General features: G+C 43.1%; 1 long non-coding RNA gene across 1 annotated transcript in view; it reads left to right on the top strand.

The window, feature by feature from the left end:
* Positions 1 to 11531, top strand: part of LOC129698788 (uncharacterized) — a 29470-nt gene extending 17939 nt beyond the window's left edge. Inside the window, exons 2-3 of the long non-coding RNA XR_008723723.1 lie at positions 5177 to 5532; positions 7180 to 11531. This is a non-coding gene — a long non-coding RNA (uncharacterized LOC129698788). The remainder of the gene's footprint in view (positions 1 to 5176; positions 5533 to 7179) is intronic.
* The last annotated feature ends 12784 nt before the right edge of the window (positions 11532 to 24315 follow it).

The raw sequence follows: 24315 nt of genomic DNA, 5'->3' as shown, positions 1-24315 counted from the left end.
AAGTGGGACCTGTTGGGTCCCAGCATCACACCAATTCCAATATTGGTGGCCAATGGGGTTGTGGGGGGTGGGGGGGCTTTCTGGAGCGCTAGTATGGGTGTTGCGGGCTGAACGGACTGGTTTCCAGAGGGCTGGAATGGACATTGCGGGCTGAATGGATTCTTGGGCTGGCGGCTCAATCACTCAAGCCTGTTGTGCTGGCAGTTCACTCACTCACGGCTGGTGGGCTGGCAGCTGACTCACGGTTATTCCTTCAAATTCCATTTCAAGCAGGGTGCAAGGCCACCAGATTCAAGTGTAGTTTCATACCGTTTCAAACAGGGTGTAAGGCCACGAAAGACAGCGAGTCCTGACCTCTCCCTCCTCCATCTTGCAGAGACTAAGCAACGCGCCCACACTTCTGGGTTTTATAGTCCCACCCCCCCCCCCCCCCCACCCAGAAGGGGCGTGGCCTTCATGGCGTGATTGACAGGAGGTAGAATCTCAACATTTTTTAAACACAAATAACTCTTATTTTTCAGCGATGGGAAAAATTCTCGGCACCTGATGAGCGGAGGGGGGCTCTGAGTAAGATGGCCAAAAATCACAGCCATACGTGGCGGCGTATTTTCTAAAATCAATATAAAGTGCAAACAGGAACTGGTCAAGATTAGACTTTTAATTATATAGAAGCCAAGGCAACTTTAATTAGGCAAGGCAACTTTAATTAGGCAAGGCAACTTTAATTAGGCAACTTTAATCAAAGCAAAGGCAACACAGCTTTAGCATTTCCAAACCAAAGGCAACACAGCTTCAGCATTTCCAAACCAAAGGCAACACAGCTTCAGCATTTCCAAACCAAAGGCAACACAACTTTAGAATTTCCAAATCAAAGGCAACACAGCTTTAACATTTCCAAACCAAAGGCAACACAGCTTTAGTATTTCCAAATCAAAGGCAACACAGCTTTAGCATTTCCAAACCAACGGCAACACAGCTTTAGTATTTCCAAACTATATTTTAAAACCACATTAAGGGCACTGACAGGTCAGTAAAACCACTCACAGTTTAGTAGGCATGTGTTCAGTGTTATTCACAGCTCAGACTGAGAGATGTGACCCTCTCGCTCCCTCATCTTGCAAAGACTAACTGAGGCACTCAACACTTCCGGGTTTTATAGTCCCTCTGAAAGGGGCGTGGCCTTCAGGAGAGAGAATCTCAACATTTTTTAAACACTAATAACTCTTTTATTTTTAATTGATGGGAAAAATCCTCTTGTCCTGCGCAGCGGAGGAGGACTCTGAGTAAGATAAGACTTTGCCTTCCATCACAGTGAGGAGGTTCTTTTTCTTGTTTGTATGACTGCAGAAACCAAATTTCGTTTGAACTTCAATGAGGTTCAAATGACAAATAAATTGTATGTATCATTGTAAGATGGTCAAAAATCACAGCCGTAAGTGACAGCGTAATTTCTAAAATCAATATACAGAACAACAGGAAGTGGTCAAGATCAGACTTTTTGTAATATAGACTATTAGAACACAAAGAAAAGGACAGACAGAATGTTGGCGAGGCAGCCATTGCTGACGCCACCTGGTGGTCATTATTTAATGAAAAAAAAATTCTGGTGATTCTGGATGACAAACATACAATTTGAAAATATTAGAGGTAGTGCAGGGGGTCAAATGTAGTAGTATGGTAGAGTTGGATATTGACACTGAACCTGTGGGAATTGACACTTTTATTCGGATGAGATTGCTGATAAACAAGAAAGACCAAGGATCTATTACTGGGAATGACTCTACTTAACAGTGTGAACAGGATGTAAACCAATCGCAAGCCATTTTTGAAATGGCTAAGAATTGCAGTCCCATCTAGTACAAGAAAGTTGGAGAAAATGTGGTTGTGAAAGGCATAGAGAGCTCAGGAAAGAAAATGAGGGACAGTGTGTTTTGCATCAACTAAAGGAATGACAGTTGGTGATTTTGGCATGAATCATTTCATTGCTGTCGATTACAGAAGGATGACCTGGCATTTCAAAAAAATCTTTATTCAGGCCCTGATCAAAGACCACGGTGATGTTATTAGTCTTGATTTTTTAATAACTTACTCTGACAAATGAAAGTGCATGTACTTTAAACACTGTTATCGGTAATGTAGCAAGGAGCACACAGCAAGGTGTGCATGTGCTGTCAACCACCACTTCCACAATTCAGTCGTCACAGTTGGACACGTGGAATTTTGGTTGCTGATTGAACACTGGAGCCATGACAGCCATGCAAGAGCCATCATCTCTGTTCCCGTGCGCCCACCATGAACTATTCCATGGTGAACAATGTGCATTAGAAGTCACAGCAGAGGTGTGTGAGGAAGAACGTAAAATGCAGATGGGAAGAAAACCTAGTCTTGGCTTGGTCTGATTTTGCTGCAGCTGTCATACATGTTGCAGTTGTATTCATGCTTTTGTACCTTTCCTCATGGTGCCTGCGCATGCCTCAACGGAGGGCTCCTAAATTTTATTAGCTGCGGGAGCTAGCAAACCTTTGAAAGTTTGGTTGAGTTTAGCTTGATCAAAATTGAGAACATACAGATTTGGGAATTGTATCGAGGCATTGTACATTGGGTCAGAGTTAGACATTTGGGTAGATTTTCCTATAGACAATATTTGTGGAATTAGGAAGGTGGGTTCCAGCATACATTAATCATTCCGAATATAAGATTCGAAAGAAAAAGAGTTTAAGTTTTGAAAGGATTTTTAAGTGAATGTTAATTGTTCTCAATTCTCCTGTAAATTGCTGGTTCTAAGCTTCCCCCCAGTCTAGTTTCAGTCAAAATCCACGAAATCAATCACTTGATCAACTAATCTTTATTTTAACAAAACACAATCACAGTTCCCACCACTGTACCTAACCACCGCGGGTTTGATCCTCGTATCTGCCTGTTCAAGCCCTCGCTCAAACAGAGACACCAGATGATCACGCAGTCCCAAGCGCTCTCCCAGAAGATCGACACGGGACCTCGTGGCAGTGGACTTTTATAGGTCCCGGGACCTCGAGGGGCCGAACCACATGGGGATGGTCTTCCAATCCAATTACATATATCGATTAACCCCATACATAACAGACATTTCCCTAACCCAATAATACAGCAGCTAATACATTGTATTCAAACAGGGCTTCTCAAGGAAGCCAACATAGCAACATTTACCGTAATGTGTAAGAAACCCAGACAAGGCTCAATACCTCATCCAATCAACACTCGGCAAAGTAGAACTCTGCAACATTATTTACAATTAGTTACAAGGTGTATGTCTGGTTTGCAGTCATCCAATCCATTCTATGCATTTTGCACCTGATTGACAGGGTCTGCAGATGTTCTTATTCTTTTCTTGCAGCTTGTATCTAAACAAACTGGCACCACTCCGCAGCTTGACCCAGTTCTGCAGAGAGCAATTCCTAATTGACCATATCTCCCAGCAGCCCTGAAGCTTTTACCTCATTTAAAAGTCCTAAACTCTTCAATCTAGCCAGGGTTAACAATTCTTGGGGAAAAAAACCTGTTTATTCATTAAGCAAACCACATTAAATAAACATCAGATATGCCAAAGTTGAAGTTGCCTATTTCTTGAGCAGGTTTTGAGCTATTTTGTCCATTTCATCAATATTCTACACATTTTAATTTCAGAGATCATGCTCTTTTAATTATTATGCAGGTAATTTAGCTCACACTCATAGGTGACTGCATTGTTCAACAAGATGGCGGCGCTGGCTTAACAGCTTTTTTTTCTTTCGTTTTTGTTCCTTGTCATGTTTTAGTTAATTTTGTTTTATTAAGTTGTGTATGTATGTGGGTGGGGTGGGAGAAACAATGCTTTGGCCTCTTCCTTCGGGGGATGCGACTTTTTCTTCGGTCGTATCCCCCGTCTCCGTCTGCGCCGAGGCCTAATGGCGGAGCTGGCGGCAACGGAGCTGTAGCGGCGGCAGCAGCGGTGGAGACCGGACTCGGCACAGAAGCTGTGGCGGCGGCGGCAGCAGCAGCAGCAGCAGCGGAGACCTGACCCGGCACCGAGGCTGTGGCGGTGGCGGCGGCGGTGGCAGCAGCAGCAGCAGCGGAGACCTGACCCGGCACCGAGGCTGTGGCGGCGGCGGCTGTGGCGGCAGCAGCAGCAGCGGCGGAGACCTGACCCGGCACCGAGCCTGTGGCGACGGCGGCGGCGGCGGCAGCAGCAGCGGCAGCAGCGGCGGCGACCTGACTCGGCACCGAAGCTGTGGTGGCGGCGGCGGCGGCGGCAGCGGAGACCTGACTCGGCCTCTGAGCTGTGGCGAGGCAGCGACCACCCGCGGAGTTTGAACCGTCGCCTCGGCGCAGAGGGAGAACAAAGAGGGAAGAGCCAGAGACTTTAAGATTTTGCCTTCCACCACAGTGAGGAGGTGTTTGGTGAACTCACTGTGGTGGATGTTAAATTTGTGTTGATTGTGTGTTTTTGTCATTTTTTTAATTATATGTATGACTGCAGGGAAACAGAATTTCGTTCAGACCGAAAGGTCTGAATGACAATAAACAAATCTAATCTAATCTAATCTAAACACTCCCCAAATGAGAAATGGCATAACACCCATTCCCAACTTCTTATTTTTCCTGTGGCCCTGCAATTTGTTCTGCCTCACATGAGATTTAAAAATTTGAAATGTACTTGCACTAATATAATTTAGTGGTTAATTAACCTACCTATTAAATGTGAGAAGAAACTGGAACACCTGACACGCAATCAAGGGGAGAGCATGCTGACTTCTCGCATGTTGCATACGCCTGGAATTAGATCAGGAGCTGCTCGAACAGCTGCATCTTTTCTGCACCATTTTTTAAGTTAAAGCAACCATCCTATATAAGTTTTACTTGTTTATATAGGTATGTTCTGAACCACACCCTTCTCTTAATCCGGCTTCTCCCTCCCCACTGTCTGGAAAAAACATTTTCCCAATTTTTCAAACATTCTCTGGTCACCTTACAAAATAGAAGTATTTAAAGAATGAGTTGCAGAATCAGTGAGCACAAATTAAGCATAAGGCAATGTGTTCAAAGATTCAAAAGGAAGAGGTTGCAGATGAACTGGTGGTTTGCAAGAGCAGGTTTCTGAAGAGCAAGTTGTAATCAAGCCATGATCCTGAAATGCATATGTACCTCTGCTTTTTTTCAGGATTTTGCAATCTCAAGGAGTCGAGAGGAACCTTTCCCAGCTTCTTTGAACAAAGTGTGACTAGTTCTGCAAAATTACCCAGATTATGCAATTCATTTTTAATTCAAACTGTGTGGGCAGTGAGGACAGTAAATACGATTTAGGATTGCACATTAGAAAAGTATTTCATTGCGTTCTTAATGCCCCAAAACATTAGTGACATTTAATTCTGAAATTTCCCAAAAAAGTAGGGGACTCCTCTTTAACTACTCATTACATCCCAATTGCAAACATGTGGGCTGCACTTGTGTTGCTGGTCAAACCTCAAGACTGGGCGAATTTTGGGACATCATCACGTAGAAACATGGCAGGAAAAGGTAGGTCTCTTCTGCGTTTCTGTAAGTTAAGAGCTAGTTCTTAGCAAAATATGTTGAAAATCTTAAAAATGACAACTGTTGAAAATACCATAAACTGGTCATTCAGCATTTGTAGTGAAAACCAAATTTAATGTTTCAGATCAATAACTTCATATTTGAGTTTCATTCAATTGCCCTTAAATGCTGGAAGAATTTTCCTTAGAAGAATAAATAGATGAATGTTGATAAATTTTATGTTATGCAATTTTTTTTTACACAAAATATTTATTTTACGGTCAGGGATTAAAGGCTGCTCTTGATGAACTTCATCTAAAGAATAGTGTTTTTTTCCCTGCACGTTACTTGATCTTAATTTTTAAAGCATTCTTTTTTAAATTATAATAATTAACTGTTTATTTGCACTATATTTGGTGTTATCGGAATCAAATGGAAATATATCCTCTATTATAGTTCAGTTTACTGCTGTATGCCACTTTCTAATGATCTCATAATCAAACCTACAAAATTCTGACAGGACTGGACAGATAAGGTGCAGAAATTATGTTCTTAATAGCTGTGGAATCCAGGACCAGGGGTTATAGTTTAAGGGGTAAAGACTGAAAAAAGTAGAAATTACTTGAAATTTGGAAATCTCAACCATGAAAAGCAGTTAAAACCAATTCATTAAATGTATTCAAGAAATAGTTGGATATTTTTCTTAGAGTTAGTGGGAAATCAAGGGATACGGAGATAAAGCTGGAAAAAGAGTATTGCATTTGAATGACCAGCTGTAATTACGTTGAAAGATCCAAAACCTTATTGCTTCAGTTTTCATATTTTTTTATATGTAAACTAACAGAGTGAAGATCAGTAAACCAAAGGACACTTTTATTTGGTATTAAATGACTAAATGTACAGTAGTCAGTACAAACATATTTGTATTAATTATAAATGTTGCTATTCTCAAAATGTCAAGATAATGCATTTCCTGACCAGTTTCTTAATAGTCTATATGATTGTATTTTGGAGCACAATAGCATGTACTCCTTACATGACAATGGTACTGGAATCTGTTTATCCTAATTTATCTGACAGTGCAGACAAAATGTGTAAAATGAGAAACTGAGTGTCATTAAAAAATTAAAATTAGAACATATAATTATTAGATAATTGCACCACACAGGATTATCTCGGGATAATAGTTCTTCACACATTTCTGGTTGGGAAAGATTCCAAGAATAAAACTTTGGATGGATATCAATACATTTGGCCCAAAGTTATAATTTGATTATGTCGCTTGCAGAGAACAATATACACCATATGATTGCTGTGACCATCCCGGAAGAATAATACTTAAAACCGAAATCCTATTTGCCTTTATTACCAAATAATGTATGTATTTATGTAGAGACTAGCTGGCTAGTTTCATTGCATTTGATTTCTCAACTTAAAACAAACATTTCATAAAGTGACATTTAGAACAATGCACTTACTGAAAGCTAAGTAGATAATTTTATTATGCACAATAGTCTATAAGAGATTGGAGAGCATCTTCAGTATTGTTTTACATTGCTTTATAAAACAGGTTGAGTTATTGTGAATTGTTAAATCTATCAATTTTCGAAGGCAACATTCTGAAGCACATATCCTGTTGCCCCACAATTGCAGATCGCCTGCCCCTGGACCACGCACTTTTTATTCATCATGCATCTTCCACCAGGAACTCGGCTCCTAGCACTGGCATGACCGAGTGCAACATTTGGATTATTTCAATGCAGCCAGCCTGTTGCATTTGTTGGATCAACAAAAAGACCATTAAGGTCTGATCCCTGGCTTACGGACTAACAGTGCCTTGTAAATTCAATTACAGTTGTAAATCTATTATATAATTAAATATTGCACTTGTTTAACATTTTGTACAGTAATTATTCTGACAGTAGTTAAAAAAGAAACGATCATTATAAAAAAGTGCACATTTACGTTTTCTTGGCAGTTGATGTCTCCCAATCATTTGAATGGGGATTGCATTACCTATTTTAAGTTTAAATTGGCACTGGGTCAGCTTGGCAGACTTCCGCACATGAATGCAGGGAAGCCTCTGGAAGTTTGTGTTGACCCATTGGAATTGTATTGTAGTCTACAGCAGAGAAGTAGTCTTACTCAACAGTGAAAAGCAGAACACTCTTCTGTCATATTAAGTCTCTACCAGTACTGAAATATTAATGCGCGAATATGTCGGTAAGACTTAATTTTAGAATTTGCATCAATATTAAATCCCCATTTTAATGTGATGTTGTAGTATTGGCATTCTTTTTTTCAAGATCAGAATGTGTAGCACCTAGGTTAGATCATTGCAATTTTCAGACCACAGTTGATATTTTCAGTTGTATCCTTGGCATTGCTGGAACTATTCAACGTGTACATAAAGTTTCATGATAAATTAAGGGACAGTAAATCATTCTCATTTATTTACCTGAAAACCTGTGATGGTATTTGTGACATTCATTATAACTGTTCTAATTGATGTGATCTCATTTTGAAATGCAATGTTAAACAATTATTTTGTGTTCCCAATTGTTTTTAATGAAGGTCTGATTGTTAAATTTTAAAGTGATTAAAATTATTTTAAATTAAAATTGTTTGATTATGTAGCATTTATTCAGCTAATAGAATATTTGACCCATTAAACGTCAACTCTTTCAAAGATCAATCGTTAGACTTGCTTATTTGCTCTTTACATATTTCCACCGTTTAATTTTAGATTTAACAAAAATGTAATTTTTTGTCCAGGAGATGCAATCTTTTTTTTTCTTTTACACCTTCCAGAGAGCCCTGGGCACTATTTTCTACTGAAACAGAGGTTTACTATTTTCAATACAATGTATTATATCTGAAGCTCCCAACACTACATTGGGGAGACCGTTTAGACAAATTCCGTCCACAAAAATAATTATGAGTCTCTTGTTGTCTATCTCTTTAATTTTCCATCCCCTTCCTATTCTAAGCTATCTACTGTCAATCTTCTGCGTTGTTGTTATACAAGAATTTTGCCCGAACAGCTTGTGACCCATAACGCTGCGTCCAGCAAGGCAATATTTGCAACCCATAGCACTGCAGACGATGTTAAAATTCCCATGCGCTAAGACGACAATGCTCTGTTTAAACCTTTGCACGCCAACCAGCAGCAGTGTGTATGCTTTGCGTGCCAAGTCTGCAGCGCCGTGTGTCTTGATTTGCGCGGCGAGTCTGTAGCACTGTGTATTGCTTTACGTGCCAGTCTGCGGCTGGTTGTGCTTTGTGGGGGGGGGGGGTCTCGCACGGATGCTGTCCCCTGCCATTGGTTATAGTTTGAATTTGGGAGCAGCACTATTGGCCAGGACTTACTGGTGGATATTTCAACGGTTGATTTCTTACCTGTATAATAGGTGCCAGGAAGCCATAAGTTTGTTTTTGAACGAGAAGGGTTCATCGATGGGATGAGTCACGATCAGCGCCGCGGACGGAGGCAAAGAGGTGTCCTGCTGTAAAACTGACCCTGCGCATACCACGACAAGTATTGTTTTTGTTCTCTCTTGCCAATAAAACTGATTTGTAACTAAACAGACGAATGAGATTTTTTCTGTTATACTAGTCAGATCTTCGAACCTGTTCCCTTGTAACATTTGGTGTAGTCGGCAGGATCTGACGAATAGAATAGAAAATGTTTGATAAAAATAAATAGCAAACAAGTTGGCTCTGGTAAGGCCAAGCACCCTTGCAACAAGCTGCTGCCCTCGGTGCAGGGGAGCCCGCAGCAGGCCGTGCTGCAGGTGTGAAGAAGAACCTTGAGTTTTCAAGCTCCTGTAATGCTTTTAACGGATCACGAGGGAGAAGTTTATTGTTGTAAATTTCACTCAAATGGATCATCACTGGCATCTGCAGGATTTGATCGACGTATTGTCTGGAATAGATATGGCGACTGTAATAATTGTGCTACATTGGAAGGTCACAGTGGAGCAGTGATGGAATTGCATTATAACACAGCTGGCAGCATGTTATCCAGCCTGACGGGGACCACAGTTGGTCTGTACAGGAAGCGACGATGAAACAGTGAAGCTCTGGGACATTCGGAAGAAGGTTGCAATCCATACATTTCAAAACACGTACCAATTACTGGCAGCAACGTTTAATGACACAAGCGATCAGATTATCTCTGGTGGTATTGATGATGGCATTGAGATTTGGGACCTCCGACAAACCAAGTTAATTTGGACCATGCGTGGTCATACAGACTCGGTGACTGGTTTGACCCTGAGTGGGGTAAAAGAGAACATCACCAACTTCGCTGACCACATAGATTAGAAGGGTCGGAGAACAGTACGACTACGATCCCTCGGGAGGATGGTGGACAACAGTGGTGCACTGGGGACTGACCATTGAGACAATCTTATTAGCCATAATATTACAACGTTGTATGTACGGATTGGCATCACGACCACGTAGGCCGGATGTAACAAGGTAACGCCTGCGGGCCGGATGTGACGGTAACCAGACTGTTCGAGGGATTGAATGTTATACGAGAATTTTTCCCGAACTGTCTGTGACCCATAACGCTGTGGTCGCTAGCGCTATATTTAAAGTCCATAGCGCTGCGGGCGATAGTGCTATATTTAGAACCCATAGCGCTGCAACCGACAGCTTTTTGTTTAAATTCCCACACGCTATGCCGGCAGTGCTCTGTTTCAACCTTTGCGCGCCAAACCGGCAGCGCTGTGTGTATTGCTTTGCATGCCAAGTCTGTAGCGCTGTGTATTGCTTTCCACGCCATTCTGTGCCTGATAGCACTTTGTTCCAAAAGGGAGGTGGTCTCGCTCGAATGCAGTCCCCTGTCATTGGTTATAATTTGAATATGGGAGAAGCGCTATTGGCAGGGTCTTATAGCCAGTAAGCCATAAGTTCATTTTTGTATGAGTGGTGTTCACCGACGGGCTGAGTCTCGATCAGTCCCGCGGACGGAGGGAGAGAGAGAGTGTTGTGCTGCTGTAAAACGGACCCCCCGCATACCAAGACGTATTATTTTTGTTCACTCTCTTGCCAATAAACCTGATGTGTTCATGTACGAGAGGGGTTCACCGACGGGCTGAGTCACGATCAGCGCTGCGGACGGAGGTAGAGAGAGAGCGAGAGAGAAGGGTGTGCTGCTGTAAACCGGACCCCGCGCATACCAAGACAAGCATTGTTTTTGTTCTCTCTTGCCAATAAAACTGATTTGTAACTAAACAGACGAGTGAGCCTTTTTCTGTTCTACCAGTCATATCCTTGGAGACTGCAAGGTGACTTGGAAAGGCTGGGTGTGGGCAAATGTTTGGCAGATGCAGTATAATGTGGATAAATGTGAGGTTATCCATTTTCGTGGCAAAAACAGGAAAGCAGACTATTATCTAAATGATGGCCGATTAGGAAAAGGGGAGATGCAGCGAGACCTGGGTGTCATGGTACACCAGTCATTGAAAGTAGGCATGCAGGTGCAGCAGGCAGTGAAGAAAGCGAATGGTATGTTAGCTTTCATAGCAAAAGGATTTGAGTATAGGAGCAGGGAGGTTCTACTGCAGTTGTACAGGGTCTTGGTGAGACCACACCTGGAGTATTGCGTACAGTTTTGGTCTCCAAATCTGAGAAAGGACATTATTGCCATAGAGGGAGTGCAGAGAAGGTTCACCAGACTGATTCCTGGGATGTCAGGACTGTCTTATGAAGAAAGACTGGATAGACTTGGTTTATACTCTCTAGAATTTAGGAGATTGAGAGGGGATCTTATAGAAACTTACAAAATTCTTAAGGGGTTGGACAGGCTAGATGCAGGAAGATTGTTCCCGATGTTGGGGAAAGTCCAGGACAAGGGGTCACAGCTTAAGGATAAGGGGGAAATCCTTTAAAACCGAGATGAGAAAAACTTTTTTCAAACAGAGAGTGGTGAATCTCTGGAACTCTGTGCCACAGAGGGTAGTTGAGGCCAGTTCATTGGCTATATTTAAGAGGGAGTTAGATGTGGCCCTTGTGGCTAAAGGGATCAGAGGGTGTGGAGAGAAGGCAGGTACAGGATACTGAGTTAGATGATCAGCCATGATCATATTGAATGGCGGTGCAGGCTCGAAGGGCCGAATGGCCTACTCCTGCACTTAATTTCTATGGTTCTATGTTCCTTTGTAACCGTTCTAATGAAAATTAGCATAAAGTAGGTATGTTACAAAACCTACCTGAATCGTGGCTGAGCATATGCCCCACCCCTTGTGTGTGATTTTGGCGCTGTTTAGAGGGGGCGGGTTTAAAACGCGATTTTTACTAGGCTGTTCCAATCGAAAATGTTCAGCCTAGTAAATCATTGACGGAAAATCGCTGAAAGACCCCGTCGCAAAAGGTATTATTAGTTTTTATGGCCTTGTATAATATTTATAGTAGTTGAAAAATCACTCTCTCACTCCGCAACCTCTCGCAGCCCCAGGGTTTTATAAAGCAAACAATTAAAGGTATGTACCTTATTTTTACATTAAATGGGGCTTCTTAAGAACCCTGCATATAAAGTTTTCTATAGCGAGTAGCTCAGTTTGGGCTCTTTATATCCCGCAGTATTTTTCTGGGCACTTGAGGGCATAAATCCAGCACAATGTGAACGTTCTAAACCAGCGCGTTCACAGGAACCCACTAGAAAGCGGATTTAAATTGACTTTAATTTACAGCAAATTAACACTAAATTCCTTCCATTTGGCCTATAAATTGATGTAAATGAGATTTAAAAATCATGTTTTATTGTGAATTATTTGTGAATATTATTTGGACACATAGGCTATTTAAAAATGTTAATCATTTATTAAGAAATGGATAGATGTTTAGACTAGTAATTGAAGTTTGAAATTAGCTACAATTGGGTAACTAACTAATTATATGCTTTAATTTCAGGTCATCCAAGTAAGATTATTTTATATTTGTTTCAGAATGCTTCAATCTGTGATAACTGAAAATTTCATTCAGTTCTCTTAATTTTTAAGAAGGTTATGGGCTTTTGACTGTCCACGATCACAGCTTTTTTGTTATGTCCATAGAAAATCAATAGGGAACAAGATGCTAATTTCCGAGTATGAAAATGGCCATAACTTTTTTACTACTTCAGATATGAAAGTGAATTAGGTGTCAAATTAAACTTATTGTTATGCTTTATCTGATGGGATAAATTGCAGACTTGATTTTTTAAATCTCAAAATTTTGTAACATTGCTACATAAAGCTTGCGGAATAGGAATTTATCTTTTATCAAGACTTAACAAACGTAAGAGCTCCTCATTTAGTCCTGTGGTTACAGGCAATTATTCATTTTTTCCTGAATATAGCTTAGCAACACCCAATTTTGCTTCACATCTTTCATAAAGTATTTGTATTCCTCAGAAGGCTCAAATCCTTCAATGTGTGTAGTGATATGCTGCACATGTTTTACAACACTGTGGTTGCAAGTGTTATTTTCTACGCTGTTGTCTGCTGGGGCAACAGCATTAGTGAAAAAAACAACAAGAAGCTGGTCAAACTGGTTAAACGAGCTAGCTCAGTGCTGGAGGGGAGAGTAGACTCTGGGATGGATGTGCTTGAGAGGCGTATGAGGCACAAAGTGCAGATCATCCTGAAAAACCCGGGCATCCCCTCCATGTAATTCTGGAGAGTCAAAAGAGCATTCGGAACAACAACCGGCACCTCTCCCTGCCCTGTAGAACGGAGCGGTTCAGGAGATCCTTCACCCCTGCAGCCATTAGATTTTATAATTCGGACCGCTAGGCTGTAGTGGGATGCATTTTTGCAATTTTTAATTTTTAATTGTTAATTATTGGTCTTTTTAAGTATTTATTGCTCTCAGGTAGTGTCCAGTGTATTCTATGTATTTTCTGTCTGCGTTCGTTTTGAATCTGTGGGTTTGTTGGTTGGGGGCTTCTGGACATCTGAATTTCCCTGAGGGGATCAATAACGTATTTATTATTATTATTATTATTATTATTATTATTATTATTATTATTATTATTATTATTATTATTATTATTATTATTATTATTATTATTCATCCAAGTATTAATTTGAACCTTACAGGAACTATGAAAGGAAGATGAGAATAATGTGATTGAAAATAGTACAATGACAGATTTTCTGATTATTACCAAGATGTTCCTTTGATATTTTGGTTTAAAACATTATAAGCTGCACTGTATATCTTTTTTTAAACTTCATTTTAAAGAATTTGCCTGCCTTACTGAAGCTCGTCACTTATTCCAGTGACCTATTTTTTGTATTTTTCTTGAAAAAATTTGTAATGTCAATGGATGTAATAATTTGTAATAATGGATGGCAATATCACCGTGGAGAAATATTTTCAGCTAGCTATGAATTATATAATGCTCAATGTCTCATGGACCCATGGTGCTTAATGTGTTTTTTTTTAAAAAGCAACCATGTGCATTGCTGTTTCTAGTTGCTATGAAGGTCAGGAAGAAAACCACGATAGCTTTGCTTTCCAAAGATAGTTATAGTGACAGATTTTTATATCGTTTCAAGGAATCTTTCCTTTAGTTACTATGATTGAGCACAGCGGACCAGGAGATAATCGAAACGCACTCACGAGCTCTCCATGAGGCATTCATTCGATGCCGTCGAAAGATAAATCTTCCAAACATAGTCTCTTGATTAATAGTTTCTTTATTGTAGTAGTAAAAACAGTAAGATGTTCATCCAAACTTCTTCTTGTATAAGTACATTTTGATCTTACTCGTGTGGTCAAACTCGTGCATGGTCGAAAGCTATGACCTTTCCCCCATCCTTCTTCAAACTAAACTAACTACTGGGGAGTCTGCGCGAGAATCCCAGCCGCAAACACGCCTCAGACTATTTATAAATCCCACTCACATAATTACAGACAGATACAATTTAAAGGTAACTGGTTATAGTTATAACATACTGAGTTAAGCTAAATGGCTACTAATTGTTCTTAGTATATAATGAGGCTATTACTAATAGACATTAAAAAAAGGAGTTATAAAAGCTTAACATACATCAAAAAACAAAAAATAACATGCATTATCTAGCGATGTTACAATATCTACCTCCAGCAGTGCTGCAGTTCTGCCACTGGCACTGCCAACTGGTTGGGTTGGCGGCGCGACCGACGTCGCAGCGGCCTCTGCAGTCCGTCTGTCTTTTTATTTTTTTGGCCTGTTGAGTGTATAGTTTGTGGTGGGTTTTTGACTGTGTATGTGTGGGGGGCGGGGGGTAGGTGGGGGAAACTTTTAGATCTCTTCCCTGTACGGGGACACGACCTTTTCCCTGTCGGGTCTCCGTTGCCGTTGGGGCCTAGCACGTGGAGCGACCTCCAAGCGGAACGACAGCTCAAGTCACGGAGCTTGCGGAGCTGCGGACCTACCATCGTGGAGCTGGCCGGCTTCGGAGCATGGAGAGCTGCAGTGGCGCGCGGCTGCGACCCAACTCCGGTGGATGGTGACACTGGGAGCTCGCGGGTACCTGGTGGGAGACTGCTTTGTGGGGCACCGGCAACGGCGACTTCTCCCGCTCGAATTGCGGGGTTGAAAGTGACCTGGAACAAGGCCTTACATCACCTGGCACGGCTTTAAATGGCCGCGGACTTGCTAGCGCCCGCCGGGGCCTCCAACATCAAGACCCGGGGCAGGGCCTTACATCGCCCGACTCGGCTTTAAGTGGCCGTGGGACTTGCTAGCGCCCGCCGGGGGCTTTGACTTTGACTTCGGGAGAGGAATGGAGAGCAGGGGAGAGACAAGACTTTGCCTTCCATCACAGTGAGGAGGAGATGCACTGTGATGGATGTTTGTGTAAATTGTGTTGGTGTGTGTCTTGGTTCTTTTCTTGTATGACTGCAGAAACCAAATTTCGTTTGAACTTCGTGTGATGTTCAAATGACAAATAAACGGTATTGTATTGTATTGGCCATGTGTGCGACTTTGGCGCCTTTGAGGGGGGGGCGGGATTAAAATCCAGTTTTGTACTGCTTATCGGAGAGAGGGATTTCCTCGGGCTGTGAGTCGATGAAAAAAAATCGATCGGACTTCCGTTCCTGGTTTTTAATTTTTTTTTAAATTAAATCGCTGTACAATTTAATACAGGGTAGTTTGATTAAACTAAAAAGCGACTTCTAACGCCCTCAACGCCTACAAGGCTGACCGCAAGAACGGGACAAAACAAAGGGTAAATCGTGTATTTGACATATAATCTTGCTTCTTAGCGTGGCTTTAATCTAATTTTACGTTGCGAAAATGTGATTTGGGCCCCATACGAACCGGCAGTATCTGTCCTGCAGATATGGGGTTCAAATTCGCCGCTAATGCAACGTTCCTATCCAGAAACACGCACTCACAAGATGATTAAAATTCTAATTTCTTTTGGACAATCGTGTCATAAGAACATCTAAATCGTCTATATTTTGTGTAATTGTATAATCAATATTTTTATACTAAATATACACAACAGCTTTAGCCACATTTATTGTGCAAAAAATAATAATTTTGATTATATTGAAAGTAGATGTTTCTAGATTAATTTCTGGGAATTAAACATTAAATTCCCTCCATGTGGCATATGTTCATAACAGTGAGATTTAAAAAGCATGTTATATTATGAATTCTTGTGTGAAAGGGATTAGTTTGTTATTTGGATACAGGCTATTTAAAACAATTATCCTTTTCTTAAGAAATGGAATCTACAGGACATTCTTAATGGGAAAGTAGTGGGCACAAAGGCATGTCATGCGTGGTTTGAAGAGCAAAAACGTAGTTTATAATGCCAAAATTGAAAAGTTGAGGAAAAACAAGGTGTCCAGAGTTACTTATTGGTTACAATCTGAGGTGTATGATGATGCTATTGATTATGATATGCCATGTACCAGATAGCAACTGATCTTCTCCATGAAGATTTGGTCTATTGCTAGATATTGTAATTTATTTACCTATCCGTTACCGACTTACAGCATATAACACATAATATTAAAGTTCTGATCATGAGAATATCACATTTTTGAATTTTCAAGGCAGTCTTGGTGTTTATTACTATTTCCGTCACAACGGTCAATTTTGTAATTAACTACAATTAGGTAACTAACTAATTATAAGCTATAATTTCAGGTCATCCAAGTAAGATGTTTTATATTTGTTTCAGAATGCGTCAATCTATAATAACTGAAAATGTCATTCACTTTTCTTAATTTTTAAGAAAGTTATGGGCTTTTGACTGTCCTCGATCACAGCTTTTGTGTTAAGTCAATGGAAAAGCAATAGGGAACAAGATGCTAATTTCCAAGTATGAAAATGGCCATACCTTTTTTTAATACTGAAGATATGAAAGTGAATTAGGTGTCAAATTAAACTTCTTTTTATGCTTTATCTGATGGGATAAATTGCAGACTTGATTTTTTAAATCTCAAAATTGTGTAACATTGCTACATTATATATCAGCATTCAGATTTATTTAGCGATTCTTTCATCTTCACCTTCGGCTTCTCGAAGCAAGCATAACTTGGTTATTGATCACATTAAAACATTGTTCTTAGTCTGAGGTCGTACTGTGTGCACCAAAGCCTTAACAGCAGGCATGATCTCCAGTATCCTTACCATTAACTAAGAACCTTGTGATGCAGTAGAATCAACCACCAAAACAATATCACCTGGAACAAAATTTCTTCTAACCCTCATCTATTGTTGTGACTCTTGGATCAGAGGCAAATATTCTTGTGTCGATCTCTTCCAAAAAAGATCTGCCATATATTGTACTCATCTCCATCTGCGTCTTATATACAAATCTTCTTTCACAAAGAGTCCAGGTGGTAGTGTTGGATTGGTCTTCAACAGTAGAATATGATTTGGTGTAAGGGCTTCCAGGTCTTTGGATCATCAGAACTCTTTGTAATAGGTCGATCATTTAATAATTGCTTCAACTTCACAGAATAAAGTTTGTAATTCTTCGTCGTCCAGAACTTGTTGTATAAGAACAGAGCGTATCACATTTCCAACCATGTGGCTCAACCGTTCCCATACACCGCTGTGATGAGAACCCGTTGGAGGATTAAAGTTCCATCTTTTCCCTTGTTGAAGCATAGCATTCTGGATCTTATCCTGATTTAAGCTTTTAAGTGCTTCTTTTAATTCTCTTTCCGCTCCAACAAAATTATCTGATCTTAACGATGAAACTTGACCTCGTCGACAGATAAATCTCTGTAATGCATGAATACAGGAGTCTGTGTCAAGTGTAGATGCAACTTCAAGATGTACTGCTCTACTGGCCATGCAAGCGAAGATTACACCGTATCTTTTTACAAGGCTTTGTCCTCTCTTAACCTCTATAGGACCGAAAAAATCCACCCGCACATCTGTAAATGGAGGCTTATCAGGGAGAATCCTCTCCAGACGTAAGTCTGCCATCTTCTGTTCTCCAACTTTTCCATACAGTCGCCTACACCCAACACAATGACCTTTCTTGCAGCGGAGTTAGCCTTGATAATCCAATATTTTTTACGAAGCTGGAACAGCATATAATTTCTTCCTCCATGTCCGATCAATTCGTGGATATGTCGTAACAATAATGTTGATATGTGAAAGTCCTTCGAGAGAATAATAGGATGTTTAGCCTCTTCAGGCATTGCCAGTCTATTTAGACGACCACCCACTCTCAGAAGTCCTTCCTCCAATACCGGATCAAGCTTGTACAATTTGACTGTCTCTTTTGACACCATGTACTCCCGCTTCTAACGTCGATATTTCCTCTTTGTATTTCCGCTTTGAGGAGATCATCAAGATGTAAACCCTGTATGTCATATGATGTCTTAAAAACTTACATCTTTTCAACCTTTTCCTTCAGTATTTCAGGATCTTCTTCAAAGATACCTTCAGCAATCTCTTTCCTTTTTCGAGCAAACTGCAATAACCTTGCTTTTGGCTTTAAGAACCCAAGCCACCACATTCACCAGCTTCTTCCATGAAGAAAAGTGGGTAATTAAACCATTTGTTGTGTTTGATGAATCTTTAGCAATCACGTTAACTGTGATTTTTTGTTTAATTTCCGGATCATTAGCAGAGATTTGAAATCCCAGCTCAAGTTTTTCCTAACATATATCCTACAAAATCAACTTGGCTGGCAGTGTAAATGGTGCAAGAAATCCCAAAGGGTTGTAGACGGAACCAATCACGGAGAGGATACCCCTTCTAGTACATGGTTGCTCTTGAATCGAGATTCTGAACTTGAACATATCTGTTTCAACGCACAAGTGAAGTCCCAATGCTCTTTCCATTGGCAGATTGTCTTTGTCCAAATCCAACTCTCTGGATCCTTGGCTCTATCATCTGGTGGAATGCATTCCAATACAACACGGCTATTGCTGATCCACTTGGAAAGTGTGAATCCTCCCTTATTGCAGAGGGAAGTCAGATGTTTTACCATTGGAATTGCTTCCTGCTCCGTAGACATGGATTTGAAGCAATCATCCACATAGAAATTATTCTTCACAGTGGTTATCACTTCTTCTCAAAAGTGAACTTTATTGTCCTCTGCAGTCTTCTTCAATGTAAAGTTCACATAACTTGGTGATGACACTGTTCCAAAGAGATGTACCTTAATTCGGTATTCAACAAGATCTTGTTGTGCATCCTCATCAGGCCACCATAAAAATCGCAAGTAGTCAATGTGTTTTTCTGATACTATGACTTGATGAAACATCGCTTTAATATCAACCATCAAAGCAATCGGTTCTTGTCTGAATTTAATAAAAACCCCAATGAGTGAGTTGGTAAGGTCTGGACCTTGCAGAAGTTGACAGTTAAGTGATGTTCTTTTGAAGACTGCAGCACAGTCAAAGACCACCCTCTATGTTCCTTTCTTCGAGCGATACACCCCATGGTGCGGACTATGCCAAAGCTCTCCGTCACTTTGATTTAGTTGGTTTGTTTGGTATCATTTCGGCATAATCATTGTCAATCATATCCTTTAGGAAAGACATATATTCCTCATGAAATTTCGTATTCTTGCCAAACTTGCATTTCAGATTCTGGGTGTGTTGCTCTGCCATATGACGATTATTCGGCAGACTAATTTTGAAAGGTAAGTCCAGACAATAGTGTCTGTCTATCATCTTTACTGAGTAGTTCATAATATCCAAAAACTTTAACTCTTCCCTGGTCATTTCTTCAGATTCCTTACTGGTACTTTCATTGAAATCATGATTGTATTACTTGATCAATAGCTTTACTAATTTACCAGTAGATATTTGATTAACAACAGCAGCAGGGTAGTTATTCTGGGGGTTCAAGGGGTTCAAACGAAATGTTGTTTCTGCGGTCATACACACAAAAAAGAACCAAGACACAACACAATTTACACAAACATCCATCACAGCGCATCTCCTCCTCGCTGTGATGGAAGGCAAAAACTTATCTCTCCCCTGCACTTCCCATTCCCCTCCCGATGTCAGAGTCAAAGTCAAAGCCCCCGGTGGGCGATGGCAATTGTCCCGCGGCCATTAACGCCGCGCCGGGTGATGCAAGGCCACGCTCCGGGTCTTGGTGTTGGAGCCCCCGGCGGGCGCTAGCAAAGTCCTGCAGCCATTCCAAGCCGCGCGGGGCGGTGATGTAAGGCCCCGCTCCAGGTACTCTTCAACCCCGCAACTCGGGCGGGTGAAGTCGCCATTGGGGAAGCCCCGAAAAGTGGTCTCCCAGCGGGGACCCGCGGGCTCCCGATGTTCCTGTCTGCCTGACCTGCAGTAAGCCTCCGAATCCCCGGGGTCGGGTCGCAGCCAAGTGCCACCACCGCTCCTCCCGCTCCGAACTCGGCCAGCTCCGCGATGGTGAGTAGGTCCGCAGGCTCCGCGACTGGAGCCCCAGGTCGTTCCTGCTGGAGGCAGCTCCACGGTTCTCGGCCCCAATGACAACGGAGACCAGATAGTGAAAAGATCGGGTTCTCCGTGCAGGGGATAGATTTTAAAAGTTTCCCCCACCCCCCACACACATACACAAAAAAAAATAAATAAATAAAAACTACATTCAAACGAGACAGAAAATAACAAAAATACAGATGGACTGCAGAGGCCGCTGCAACATGAGTCGCGCTGCCAACCAATTATAATCCTAGTAGGGTTTTCACAGCAAACGGTCCATCGCCTTGGCTCCTCACAGTCCGTATAGGTTCCAATGCCTTCAAAGCATTTGATCCGATAAGTAGGTCGATGCCAGAATTCATTTTAGGTATCTTGACATCCTTCAAGTAAGACCATTGTTTTAAGACCTCATGTCTGGGTATATTTTGGTGACAAACAGGCATGGTCTCATGTGTAAACACTTCAGATATTGGTATAAAATTGTCTTCATCCAGACTAGATATTTCCATACTTGTAATGTAATGACGAACGTACTCCTTCTCTTCATTCATGGTACACAATAGAATCTTAACCTCTTCTCCTGTAATGTCCAGCCTTTTCATCAAGCTTTCTGTACAAAAGGTAGCCGAACTTCCATGATCCAAAATGCATATGTTTGGATCACTGTATTCCCCTTGCTATTCCTTACCTGCACTGGTAAGATAGAGAAGATACAGGTTTCTACCCTGGCCCCAATATGGGCAGTTATCTGAGGTCAGGTGACAGCATCATTGGAGCTGGCTTCTCCTTCAGTTCTATTTGCTCCGGCTTCTTCTGCTCAGTGTGAAGTGCTTCAGGATGATCTTGCTTGCACTTATCACAAGTTATAGGACTCTTACAGTCTTTTAACCATGTATCCTTTTTTTCAAACATCCAAAACAGATTCCCTTCTCCTTTAAGAAATCCATCTTTTCTTTATATTCCCTCTTCTTGAATTTCCGACACCACCATATCGTGTGACCAACTTCGTTACATGACAAGCAGAATCATCTTAACTTAACAGTAGATGTATCTCCTTCCTTTTCGCCTTTTGTTTCTGCAGGTATTACAGCGGTAGCAAAACTACTTCCCTTAGGTCCTGATCTTCCTTTTGTTTTAGTAAAGGTAGAACCTTTGACAGTTGCAATTGGTTTAGGATCTTGAATACTCCCATAGCGTAAATTTGACATTAACCAGACTGTAGCAGATGCGTGAGAGAGCCCGGAATGAAGGCGAGGAGCCAGACAAATCCTGTAGAGGCTTTAATGCGCACAGCACACTGCACTCCGCTTCAGTGAGAGACTGAAGACTGGTCACGCGCCAAAAATCCTTGTTCTTATCTTTGCAGCTGGGAGTCACCCCCGGACCTGTCCATGAAGTGCCGAGGGGGATGAACCAGAGAATGGCCTACACCCCTGGTACACCATGGCGGGCGCAGGAACCGGAGACACATTGCCAAGGCGAAGGTGGCGGCGCGGGAGCTTGGGGAAAGGGCCATAACAGAGGGCGGCCCCGAGGGCGAGGCCGCGCAAGTAGCACCGGCTGGCTGTTGTCCGCATGTGTCGGCTTCAGCCGCGCAACCGAGACCGTCTCACGACGACCCCCCATGTCCAAAATGAAAGTGGAAGGGCCATACTGGAGGACCTTGAATGGTCCTTTGTACGGCTGATGAAGGGGCTTCTGGCGCGCGTCCTGACGTAGGAAAACAAAGGGCAGTCCAGGAGAGTGGTGAATCTCTGGAACTCTCTGCCACAGAGGGTAGTTGAGGCCAGTTCATTGGCTATATTTAAGAGGGAGTTAGATGTGGCCCTTGTGGCTAAGGGGATCAGGGGGTATGGAGAGAAGGCAGGTACGGGATACTGAGTTGGATGATCAGCCATGATCATATTGAATGGCGGTGCAGGCTCGAAGGGCCGAATGGCCTACTCCTGCACCTAATTTCTATGTTTCTATGTTTCTATGTTTCTACCAGAAGGAATGTGCGGCCTGAACGAACCATGGCGAGATGTCGGCACCGGTGCCAGCTTGCCCACCGTCTCCCAAAGCCGTTGCAGGGTGGCTGATAGCTGTTCCGCCTGGCCCTGTACTGATGGGATAAACTCACCAGGCACTGTCAGCGGGACCCATACACCAACTCAGCTGAGGAGGTGGCCAAGTCCACTTTGAGTGCGGTGCGGACACCCAGCAAAACCCATTCAACCCGGTGCGGGTCGATGAGCTGAGCCTTCAGTGTAGCCTTGAGTTGCCTGTGTAAACGCTCCACCAGGCCGTTCGCTTGTGGATGATAGGCCATGGTGCGGTGCAGGTTAACCCTGAGAAGGCGAACCATTGCCGACCACAGTTCAGATGTGAACTGAGGCCCTCCGTTCGGATGTAATGTCCAGCGGCACTCCGAATCGGGCAATCCAGTGTGCGGCCAAAGCACGGGCACACGTCGCCGCGGAGGTGTCTGCCAATGGAACCTATTCCGGCCACCGCGTGAAACGGTCAACCATGATCAGGATGTGGGTGAAGCCCCGAAAAGGCGGCAGCGGCCGCAAGATGTCCACGTGGATATGGTCAAACCGTTGGCGAGGGACACGGAACTGCCCGCTCATGCCACTGTACCTTGGCAGTTTGGCACGGGATGCAGGTGCGCGCCCAATGCGCAACCTATTTGCGCAACCCGTGCCGCATGAAATGGGAAGCCATGAAGGCTGTCGTCGCCCGAACGGAAGGGTGGGCCAGCCCGTGGAGCACCTCGAACACTCTCCGCCGCCAGGGGACGGGGACGATGGGCTGCAGCTGACCAGTCGAGACATCGTACAGCAGCCTCGCACCCCCGGGGCACATGGAACGTCCTCTAACCGCAGATCCGAAACTACGGTACCATAGGCGGACATCTCATCATGCGTCAGCTGGGCAGCAGCCAGGGCTGAGTAGTCAATGCCATGGGACACCTGCAAAACGGCGTTGACCGTGGGACGAGACAAGGCGTCGGCTACTCTGTTGTCTTTGCCCTCGATGAAACGAATGGAGGTCGTGTATTGTGAGATGAACGGCAACTGCTGCTGCTGGAGAGCGGACCACGGGTCGGAAACCTTGGCGAACGCAAAGTTGAGGGGCTTGTGGTCAGTGTACTTGTGGACCGCCCCTCCAAAAAGTAACGGTAGTGCACGCTGAGGTAAAGGGCGAGGAGCTCGCGGTCAAAGGCACTGTGGTGCCTGCTGAAGAAGGCCAGAGGCTGCCAACGCTCGTCGATCAGCTGCTCCAACCGCTACATCGGAAGCATCGACCGTCAGCCCGATTGGTGCATCCGCCCGTGGGTGCACACGCATCATGGCCCTAGCCCGGGCCTCCTTGTCCTGGTGGAACACCGCCACAGCTTCGTCAGTCTATTCGACCTCCTTTCGTTTGCCCGCCATGAGTTGAAACAGCGGGCACATGATCCTAGCCACGGACGGTACAAAACGGTGGTAAAAGGCCACCATCCCGACGAATTGCTGGAGGCCCCCCACGGTGGCCGGTCGTGGAACCTGCCGCACAGCGTCTACCTTGGTTGGGAGCGGCACCGCACCCTGCGCAGTTACGTGGTGGCCAAGGAAATCAATGGACGTCACCCCGAAATGGATTTTGGCTATATTGACGGCCAGCCCATGATTGCTGAGACGCTGGCATAGCTGGCGGAGATGGGTACAATGCTCCTGCCACGAGCGGCTTGCCACCAAGATGTTGTCGAGGTAAATGAACACAAAGTCCAGGCCACGACACACGCAGTCCATAAGCCGCTGAAAGGCCTGCGCTGCGTTCTTAAGCCCGAATGGCACGCACAGGAGCTCGAAAATGCCGAATGGTGTTATGAAGGCCGTCTTGGGCACGTCGTCGGGTGGACGGGAATTTGATTGTATCCAC

The sequence above is a fragment of the Leucoraja erinacea genome, chromosome 7, assembly GCF_028641065.1.
Source record: "Leucoraja erinacea ecotype New England chromosome 7, Leri_hhj_1, whole genome shotgun sequence".
Taxonomy (NCBI): Eukaryota; Metazoa; Chordata; class Chondrichthyes; order Rajiformes; family Rajidae; genus Leucoraja; species Leucoraja erinaceus.
The sequence above is the reverse complement of the archived record's forward strand: the minus strand, read 5'-3'. Positions and strand labels throughout refer to the sequence as shown.